Source organism: Mobula birostris, chromosome 12 (assembly GCF_030028105.1).
Source record: "Mobula birostris isolate sMobBir1 chromosome 12, sMobBir1.hap1, whole genome shotgun sequence".
In the NCBI taxonomy this organism is placed as follows: Eukaryota; Metazoa; Chordata; class Chondrichthyes; order Myliobatiformes; family Myliobatidae; genus Mobula; species Mobula birostris.
The window spans coordinates 17,239,637-17,249,503 of record NC_092381.1 but is presented as its reverse complement, the minus strand read 5'-3'; positions in this window follow the sequence as shown (position 1 = coordinate 17,249,503).

The following is a 9,867-nucleotide window of genomic DNA, read 5'->3' as shown; positions in this document are numbered from 1 at the left end:
AATCCAGAATAACACACACACACACACACACACACACACACACACACACACACACACACACACACACACACACACACGGCAGGTCAGGCAGCATTTGTGGAGAGCAATAAACATTTCGGCCCGGGACCCTTCAATCCGGTCTTTGTTTCATTTCGGGTTGTGGGAGCTTCTTGTGTGGGGATTGTCGCCACGCTCCTTCCCGTTGACTATGTTCGTCAAAAGTGCTCCGTGTTTTTTTTTGCGAAACTCGGACTGGAATAATGGTTCGTGGCAGAAGCTAAGATCGGCAGGTGCACGGGAGTACCACCGCCCGCAGGTTGCGCTCCATGTCACACGCCATCGGACTTGGAATTACTGTGTATCGCCGCTCCTTCGTTGAGGCGGCGTCTAAACCCTACGGCCTCCTTCCTCACTTGGAATTCAGCGGTTCAAGAAGATACTTTTCAAATTATAAATGTTATATTTTTATTCTATTTAGATATTCAGCAGGCCACAGATCCTTCCGCCCCTAGGAACTCCTGCAATCCAATTCCGCCCATGAGACTAATTAACCTATTAACTCGTAGGGCCTTAGAATGTGGGAGGAAACCGGGACACCCCGAGGAAATACGTTTGGTCACAGGGAGAACGTGCAGACTCCTTACAGACAACTGCGGGAATTGACCCCGAATCGCTGTCATTGTATTTACGCTACCGTGCTGACCCAACACTGATGGTATACAGTACTGTTTTGTTTTAAGTTACACATTTACTCTCCTGCATGTTATTTGGACTTTCTTCAGCTTCTGACAGTTACTTGGTTAATATTTGAAACCGTGTGGGATTTCCCAGACTGCTCAACCGGTAAAGGGTTTGGGGATTCAATTACCAGCCGGGCCAGCTGCCATCTTGAATCTATGCTGAATTATCACTGTAAAAGAGACAGTGCAACACTGTTGTGCAGTGAAATCAGCCAAGATTTCCTCTCCTGCTCACCTGGTGCGGCTGGATGTTGGGAAAAAGTTAAATGAATACAACGGTAGAAACTTCAGCCCAGTATGAACACGTGAAGGACTACAATCTGTACAAATCAAATCCCATTTTCCAGCGCTCAGCCTCGGGCCCTAAAATCTGGTTCCGCTCCCTGTGTTCAGATGGCAAGCAGCAAGCTGAGGTAAACCTTTAGACAAAGTCTGGGCTGACAGCCTAGTTCAGTGTCACTGTCCTGGTAAAGTCTTGACCTGAAACCTTGACTGGTTACGGTATTCCCCTCCATTGATGCTTCCCGACCTGCTGAGTTCCTCCAGCATTTCGTATGTGCTGCTCTGTGTTACACCGTACAAAATTTTGAAAGGAGAAGACGGGGAAACCTGCTGCTAAGCAATCTCCCAGAATCTCTGTTTCGCTTTGCTTTGACTTGCAGATAGAGTTGATTTTGCTTCACGCCGTGTTGTTGCTGAGAGTTACGGCGGGGATCGGTTATTGGTGTGGGGGAGGGGGTCAACATCCCGACTGCAAACCAGTTACTACAGCAGAAAGGGGACAACATATTAATATTAGAAACAGATCACTGTCACAACTTTTGCACTTTGCCAGGGCACCGTTCGTTATGATATAATACACGTAATACTAAAACGTTTATAAATGCATATGGCAAATAAAGTTCACCCTTGATACTTGAGATCTATTAAAGAGCAAAGTTAAATCCAGAAGAAAAAGTAAGCCCCACACCAAAGATCAAAGTAATTTTATTATCGATGTATGCTATATAGAACCTTGAGGTTCATTCGAAGGCACCCACAGGAAAATGATAGAATCTATGAAAAACCTCACATAACCAAGACCGGTAAGCATTCAATGTGCAAAAGAGGGCAAATTATGGAAATAATAAAACAGCAAACACATTATTCTGAGAACATGGGCTGCAGAGTTCCTAAAGTGAGTCCACAGACTGTACCAGTTTATCTGATTTAGTGTTGCCGGCGTGATTCTCCTCTCTGCCTGCAGAACGCTTTCAGCATCCCTTTCCCAGCGGCTTGCTGGTTAAAAGCACCACCTGGTGGAAGACCAAGCAATGTAGATCAATTGATTCATTGTCTGGCCCTTCATGCTTACATTCCCACCTGCATCGTGAATATTGGACTAGAGCGAACTGAATTTTCACGCTAACAGAAGGTGTGCCTGTTGTAAAAATGGGCGTGAAGGGCAGCCTAGGAACTCTATGGTGAGATGCAGTTGTGGTTCAGGCTGCAAATTCTTTGACATAGTTGCATATCATGAGGGCTGAAGCAATTCACTCAGAACTCGGCTATTAATATTCAAACCTCAACGGAAACCTTTAATCAATCTGCATCTTTTCTGCCATGTGAGAGCAGTATTCATCATCAAGGGCCCCCACCATCCAGACCATGCTCCCTTCTCACTACTACCATTGGGATGGAGGTACAGGAGCCTCACACCACCACGTTCATGAACAGTTATCACACTACAACCATCAGGCTCCTGAAACCAGTGTGGATAACTTCACTCATCTCAACTCCGATCTGGTTCCACAATATACAGACTCACTTTCTAGGACTATACAAATTATGTTCTCAGTAATATATTTTTAATTTGTCTTCTTTTACACTTTGATTGTCAATCTTTGTTATGTATAGTTCTTCATAAATTCTATCATTTAAAAAAAAATTCCTGTAAATGCCTGCAAGGAAGTGAATCTCAAGTTAGTATATGGTGGTATATATGTACTCTGATAATAAATTTACTTTGACTTTGAATCCAGGTTGCCTGACTTAGCTATGGATGTAAGTGTAGGCATCAGAGTTAGTCCCAGTGAAGGAAAGGGACTGATTAAATGGAAACCACGCATTTGACAGTCACCTAGGTGGAGGTGCCATGAAAAACAGGATCTGGTGTGGAACAGTCTACTAATGTTTACTAATTAGACATGACATGCAGAATATTTGCACAAAGTGCAGGAAATTAAAATACAGATATGTTAGTACTCTCAGAGAGATGGGAAAAACCGCACAAAACATTGCCTATTAAGTTCCACCGATAGTGCCTAAAGATTAAACTAGACACAAGTAACTTGCAACAACTAATGAATTAAGATGGACTAGTGAATAAAGATGTACAAATTCAGTTCTATAATTCCATTCTTAATGGTGTGAATGGCTTCAGAATCGGAATCAGGTTTAATATCACTGGCGTGTGTTGATTTGCTATCTCTGGAGAAGCAGTACAATGCAATACATAATGATAGAAAAAAAGGAGTGAGGTAGTGTTTATGGGTTCAATATCCTAAATCATTGAGTGTGTGCCTTAAGGCTCCTGTACTTCCTTCCTTATGGAAACAATGAAAACAGGACATGTCCTGGCTCATGGGTGTCCTTAACGATGGATACCCCCTTTTTGAGGCATTGCTCCTTGAAAGCTGTCCTGGATACTACAGGGACTAGTGCCCATGATGGAGCTGACTATGTTTACAACTCTTCATAACTTATTTTGATCCTATGCAATGTAGCCCACCCCCTCCCTGTACCAAACGGTGATACAGACAGAATGTTTACATTATTTCATTAAGGTACACATTTTTGACAGCACATTTTAATGAACTCTAAAATGTTTTGGGAACAATCCCACAAAAGTTCCAGGGTTTTAGAAACACACACAAACTGCTGGAGGAACTCATAATGTCAGACAGCATCTATGGAGGAAAATAAATATTTGATGTTTTGGGCTAAGACCCCTTATCAAGTCCTGATGAAGGTTCTCATCCCAAACATTTGATTGTTTATTCCCATCCATAGATGCTGCCTGAACTATTGTGTTCCTCCAGGATGTGTGTGTGTGTTGCTCAAAGCTTTCAGCATGTGCAGAATCTCTTGAATTTGGTGTTTTGTAAGTATCTGTAATCAATGTAATGAGAAGATTAGGTAATTTCCATAGAAGAACCCACTACTTATTTTATATGTTCACTTTTTCCTTGCAGTAGTGTGCATTTCTTCCAACAAAGTAATCGGAATCCGAATCAGGTTTATTATCACCAGCATGTGTTGTGAAATTTGTTAACTTAGCAGCAGCAGTTCAATACAATACATAATCTAGCAGAGAGAGAAGTCAATCAATCAATCAATTACAGTATATGTATATTGAGTAGATTAAAAATCACGCAGAAACAGAAATAATATATATTTAAAAAGTGAGGTAGTGTTAACGGGTTCAATGTCCATCTAGGAATTGGATAGCAGGAGAAAGAAGTTGTTCCTGAATTGCTGAATGTGTGCCTTCCAGCTTCTGTACCTCCTACCCAATGGTAACATTGAGAAAAGGGCATGCCTTAAGATTAAATAAGATTAGCTTTATTTATCATGTGTACACCAAAACACACAGTGAAACATGTCATTTTGCATCAAATCATATCAGCTAAGATTGTGCTGCCACACTTCTGCAACCAACACAGTATTTCCACAAATAGCTCATTGGTTCTCCATACCAGATGTAAAGTATGTGCATTCCGTCATTGAGCTGCAGAGCATTATTAATTTGTTTGCATTAAAGATGTGAATTTAATATGCATCCATTTTAGTATAATTTTCTCAAAACCATTACCCCTACTGGGGCATAGGCCACTGACAGCAGCTCGCCAGTGTCCTGTCCCAGGCCAGTTTCTAAGTTGTCCCCAGATGTAACTCATCCTCAAAAATCCTTCTTCTCCCATGAATGAGGTCTTTGGAGCTTCTGTTGACATTTTTATGGCACTGGGTTTTTATGGTATGGGGTTGCAGCCAGACCTAGGACCGGCCGTCCATAGTGAAGTCTTTTAGTATAAAACTGCACTGAAAAATGTCAAGTATTGTTGTATACAACAATATTTTTCTTAATGATATACAGTATACTGGATTGTGTTTTCAGTTCCAATGTCCAACAATAAATGTCCCATGATGGGATAAGAATCTACTGTTACTAGTAGTTGTAAGTGTCCTGCAGTGTATTGGCCATGCAAGTAACATTGACTTAGATTGACAAGGCGGTTTCAACAGGCTTGTAATGGGAAAGTCAACACAATAGTGTATGAGGAGTTTACCTTCTGAAGTTAGTATTAACCTAAGCCTGGTTTATTTGGTAACCTTCCCACCTCTGCATCAGAAAGTAATGGGTTCAAGCCTCACTCAGGTCCCTTGAGTCTGAACATATACACCAACATCCCCAGTGTACAGTTGATGCAATACAATGCTGCTGGGGACTTTTTTTTTCAATATGATGGACTACATAAGGCCTTTTCAGCCAAATGTATCAAAGCCCATCAATTTCTCTAACTCCTGGTAATTTCTTCCCCCTCCCTCTTCCCTTTTATTACATTCCCCATTCTGTATCTCACCCATTCTCTTCCCTGCTTTTGCCCATCTCTCCTTCTGATGTCCTTCCTCCTTCCCTTTCTCCTGTGCTGCCACATTGTCAGGCAGTATTGGTTCCTGCATTTCCTGAAACAATGATGCCACTTCAAAAATATCACATTAGCTGCAGAAATATTTTCAGAGCCAACAGGGGCACCACCGACAGGGTAGAGAATCATGGTCTGATCAGGGACTTGGAGTCACTTGGAGTACTGCGTCCAGTTCTAGTCGCCTCACTATAGGAAGGATGTGGAAGCATTGGAAAGGGTACAGAGGAGATTTACCAGGAGGCTGCCTAGTTTAGAGAGTATGGATTATGATCAGAGATTAAGGGAGCTAGGGCTTTACTCTTTGGAGAGAAAGAGGGTGAGAGGAGACATGATAGAGGTGTACAAGACATTAAGAGGAATAGGTAGAGTGGATAGCCAGCGCCTCTTCCCAGGGGCACCACTGGTCAATACAAGAGGACATGGCTTTAAGGTAAGGGATGGGAAGTTCAAGGGGGATATTAGAGGAAGGTTTTTTACTCAGAGAGTGGCTGGTGCATGGAATGCACTGCCTGAGTCAGTGGTGGAGGCAGATACACTAGTGAAGTTTAAGAGACTACTAGACAGATATATGGAGGAATTTAAGGTGGGGGGTTATATGGGAGGCAGGGTTTGAGGGTCGGCGCAATATTATGGGCCGAAGGGCCTGTAATGTGCTGTACTCTTCTATGTTCTGTGTTCTATTTGTCCTCAGGCAGCTCCAAGAGAAATGTAGGGAACAGAACAAGGGATTGTACATGATGTTTGTCCAGCTTACCAAAGCGTTGGACACTGTGAACAGGGAAGGTCTGTGGCAAATCATGGAACGACTGGGATGCCCCCCAAAGTTCCTCAGCATGGTCATCCAGCTACATGAAGATCAGCGTGGCCAAATCAGACACAACAACGACCTCTCAGAACCCTTCCCAATAAGCAATGGAGTAAAGCAAGGCTGCGTCCTCGCACCAACTCTCCTCACCATCTTCTTCAGCATGATGCTCGAAAGGGCCACAGAAGACCTTGATGCCGAGGACGGTGTTTACATCCAATACCGCACCGATGGCAGCCTGTTCAACCTGAGGCGATTACAGTCCCACACCAAGACACTGGAGCAACTCATCCGAGAGCTACTCTTCGCTGACGATGCTGCCTTTGTTGCCCAGAGACAGCCCCACAGCATTTAACATCCTGCTTCACAGAGGCTGCCGAGCTCTTCGGACTGGAAGTCAGCTTGAAGGAGACAGAAGTTCTCCATCAACCCGCACCTCAGGAAGATTACCACCCTCCCCGCATCACCATCAGTGAGGTAGAGCTGAAGACAGCCACCTGGGGTGCACCATCTCGTCAGATGCCAAGATCGACAAAGAGATTGACAACAGACTGGCAAAGGCAAACAGGGCATTCGGCAGGCTGTACAAAAGAGTCTGGAACAACAAGCATTTGAAGAAAGGCACAAAGATCAGCGTGTACAGAGCCATTGTACTGACTACCCTCCTGTACGACTCCGAGTCGTGGGTCACCTACCATCACCACCTACGACTCCGTGAGTGTTTCCACCAGCACTGCCTCCACACCATCCTCAACATCCACTGGAGTGACTTTGTCACCAACATCGAAATCCTCAAACAGGCGGAGGTCACCAGCATCGTGGCCATGCTGTTGAAGATGCAGCTGTGCTGGGCAGGGCACGTCTCCAGGATGGAGGATCATCGCCTGCCCAAGATTGTGCGGTATGGCAAACTCTCCACTGGCCACCATGACAGAGAGGCACCGAAGAAGAGGTACAAGGACTCTCTGAAGAAATCCCTTGGTGCCTGTCACATTGACCGTCGCCAGTGGTCTAATCTAGCCTCCGATCGTGAGGCCTGGTGATACACCATTCACCAGTCTGTCTTCTTCGAGAACGCACACAGGGCTGGCATTGAGGACAAAAGGAGGAGAAAGAACCGTGATACAGCAGCACCAAACCCAGAACAGAATTTCCTTTGCAGCCGCTGTGGCTGGGCCTGCCTGTCCCGTATTGGCCTCATCAGCCACCAGCGAGCCTGCAGCAGACGTGGGCAACCCCCTTCCTAAATCTTCATTCGCGAAGCCAACCCATGATGATGATGATGATGATGATTTTGGGGGAGCCTGGTGCTTTGTTGGGTACTGGAGAAATGCAAGTACTGTATGCGCCTTGCTGGTAAACAATGGCGTGTGTACCGTTGGGAGTGTTTAAACATATGATCATGCCAGCGGTTATATTTCGTTTAGAGTTTGAGAAAATTTGATATGTCACCAAGGACTCTGGCAAATTTCTACAGATGTATCATGGAGAGCATTCTAACTGCTTACATCACCATCTGGCGTAGAGGGGCCACCGCACATGGTCAGAAAAAGCTGCAGAGGTTTGCAATCTCAGCCAGCTCCATCATGGGCAAGAATCTCCCAGCTATTGAGGACAAATTCAATAGGTGATGCCTCAAAAAAAGTGGCATGCATTATCAACGACCTCCATCATCCAGGAGATGCGTGCTCTCTTCTCATTACTACCATCAGTGAGGAGGTGCAGGAGCCTGAAGACTCACGTTCAGATTTTAGGACAGTTTCTTCACCTCTGCCATCAGATTCCTGAATGGACAACGAGTCAACCAATGAACCTTACCTCGCTATTTTTGCTCTCTTTTTGAACTAACTTTATTTACTTTATTTTACATATATGTATTTCTTTTTGTAATTTATAGTATTTTCATGTATTGCACTACAATACTACTGCAAAGCAATGAATTTCACGACATACGCCAGCGATACTAAACCTGATTCAGTCGGCACAAGGCGTGGGATGTGTTTCGTTCTTCACCATTCCTCACCTTGGTAAAAGCAATGTTCCCGCAGTCTGTCAAAAAAACAGTGCTTGCTGTTCCTGGCCTTCAGCCAGAAATGTACAAGCCGGTGCTGAGCACTTCCAAGCAACCTCAGGAATTTTACCCTGAGATCACATCCCATCTTTATTTACTATTTACTTTTATTTAGAGATTCAGCACAGCAATAAGTCCTTGTGGCCCAGCGAGCCCGTGCAATCCAATTGCATCCATATATACGTCCTTGGGGCGTGGGAGGAAATCGGAGCACCCGGAGGAAACCCACGTGGTCCCGGGGAGAACGTACAAACTCCGTACAGACAGACAGCAGGAAAACCACGTGGTCCCGGGGAGAACGTAAAAATTCCTTACAGACAGCAGCGGGAATCGAATCCTGCCCACTGATGCTGTAAGAGCGCTATGCTAATCGATATGCTAATCGCTGAGCTACCGTGCTATCTTCTGGGGTGATTCTGAATGATCTGGTTTACGGGACACAACTCCTTCTGATCACCAATTGTCTGTGATCTGGGCTGTCCACGAAAATGCCACATGTTATACAAGTCTTTAACATTTTATACCATGAGGTTTATTCTACCGTCATCAATCCCCGCTACACACAAACACACACACACGCACACACAGAGCGATACACATATTCACACCAACACTCTCTCTCACACACACACACTCAGCAATACAAATATTCACACCAACACTCACACATAGCAGCACACAACACGCAGCTCCACCAACACGCACCAACACTCAGATACACCAACGTGCACTAACACTCAGTTAAACCAACTCTTGTACAACCCCACACACACTTCCACTCACTTTCCCACACACATGCACACACACAGATAGACACACACTTTCTATCTTTTGCACACACACACTCACATAGAAACTCACTTTCTCTCTCAACTCACTCTCCCTCGCACACAAACACACAAATGCTTTCTCTACCTCTCTCTCTCTCACACACAGGTACAAACACACCCACACAAATACACGCTTCTCTCTCTCTCTAACTCTCCCCTCTCTCCTCTCCCCTCTCTCTAACCCCACCCTCTCTCTCACACAGACATGGACAATGGACACACACTCTTTCTCTTTGTCTCTCTCTCTCTCTCTCTCTTGCTCTCGCTCTCTCTCTCTCTCTCTCTCTCACACACACACACACACACACACACACACACACACACACACGTTACCACCACCATGTCCATATAAAATATCTTCGTGCTTTTTAAGTGGCGAAGTTTTTCGTGGTATCAAGAATTGAGCCAAAGGTTATCTTACTTTTCATATTGGGCCACAACTGTGTCATCTCTGTGAACCGGTAAAAGGAACCATTTTAAATGCAAGTAAGATTATACTGGAGCAACTCAGCTCGATGGTTTAACAATCCCCAACTTCCTTAATGATCTGACAACTCACTAAACAATGACATCAACACGCGGAAGGAAAACAATACAGGACTTTGCAACTGATGGCAGCTCCTGGCATCATTTGTCAACACCCGGCCCTTATTTCACGGGAAGAATATGGATCGGAGATCAGAGTGCCGCACACACCCGGGAGGCAGCGTGGAACTCCGCCTGTCATGGTCAT